At 37.1% G+C, this 1,500-nt stretch overlaps 1 long non-coding RNA gene across 1 annotated transcript in view; it reads left to right on the forward strand.

Moving 5' to 3' along the window:
• LOC116703719 (uncharacterized) overlaps window positions 1–940 on the forward strand; it is a 3,285-nt gene extending 2,345 nt beyond the window's left edge. The window contains exons 3-4 of the long non-coding RNA XR_004335491.1: window positions 415–465; window positions 639–940. This is a non-coding gene — a long non-coding RNA (uncharacterized LOC116703719). The remainder of the gene's footprint in view (window positions 1–414; window positions 466–638) is intronic.
• Window positions 941–1,500: the final 560 nt, after the last annotated feature.

The following is a 1,500-nucleotide window of genomic DNA, read 5'->3' on the forward strand; positions in this document are numbered from 1 at the left end:
GTGTGTGTGTGTGTGTGTGTGTGTGTGTGTGTTTATAGCCTTTGTATAAATGAAAATGGCTTTTACCTGTAATTTTGTATTTTTCTATCATATTTGGTGAATAAGATTATATATAATATATTAGAGATATGTTAGATATTATATATTATATTAGATAGTATAGATATTATAGATATTAGAGTTGCCATGATCCTTGGCAACTAGACTAAACAACCTTTCTGTTAAAAGTCCAGTAAAGCGGAGCACTTCTTGTAGCTTGCTTAATATTATATCAACTAAAATGTGAAGCTACTCTGTTCTCTCAGATGTGGGTCTGCTCTGATCAAAAAGTGCAAGATCCAATTCCGCTTTGCAACATCTCTCTCTTAATGATGAAATACTTCATGTCGCTTTCTTGCTCTCCTTTCCCCACAGACGTGGGTTGCAGATGTGGAAGGTGTCCTCAGGTCCATGATGAGACAGCTGGTGAGTCTTTGTCATTTTTAAAATAAAATTATTATGACTGGATAGATAAGTCAATTATCTACAAACTGGATATGATGATTCTGAATGATACTTACGTTTTTGAAAGTAGTTGTTCATAGCTCATTGTTGGCAGTGAAGTGTCTGAAAACTAATTTTCCCTCTCCTGTTCCTAGAATGCTTCTCTGGAGAAATATCCTCATTTTAAAAGTGGAAACACCCCAGAATGTCGTCCTCCATCTTCTTTAAACCACATCAGGTCCCTCTGCAATCAACCAGCTAATCCATAGAGGCGGCTTTAGATGTTCTTAAACTATTTAAAGGCAGAACTCAATAGGTTTTAAACTATTGATTGTTTCAAACATTTACGTTTATTATTCCAGCATGATGGGGACACCGAAGATTAGCTGCCATACAGCGCTGTGTCTTTGGGCCGTGAGCCCTAAAATTGTAGCATAAAGTATATTTGTTTAAAGCCCATGTTGCAGGTTTAATTTTCCAACGAATTTACACTTATTGATTGTTGGTAATAAACATTCCAACTGTTATCCACAGTATATGATATTGAAAAGTATCACATAACATAATACACGAAAAAGTAGTCATATTTTCAGTGTGTTGCTTTTCCCACAATACATTGCATGACGTCACACAAGGGAGACGATAGGCCAGCCTGCTTAGAGAACCATTGAGAGTTACGAGAAAGATAGAAGACACAGTGTAAGAAAAGTGTTCAGCAACAGATTATAGATAATACATACATATACATAGATAGCCTATATATATAGCTAGACATATAGACAGATAGACAGTATGATAGATATATTTAAAGAGAGAGGATAGATACTATAGCTAGCTACCCGGTATCGCTAGCGAGCTAGCTAGCTGTAGGTTAGCTAGCTAGGTAGGAAGGTGGGTACAATTTGTCCCTAACCCTCGCCGGACGTTAGCACAACAGCGTTAGCCTAGCCTGCTAGGTAAATATTACGACTGCCGCCTTTGGTGTTGCCTATTTATTCGTTCATTTGCAACATCATC

The sequence above is a fragment of the Etheostoma spectabile genome, chromosome 2 (assembly GCF_008692095.1).
Source record: "Etheostoma spectabile isolate EspeVRDwgs_2016 chromosome 2, UIUC_Espe_1.0, whole genome shotgun sequence".
Lineage (NCBI taxonomy): Eukaryota > Metazoa > Chordata > Actinopteri > Perciformes > Percidae > Etheostoma > Etheostoma spectabile.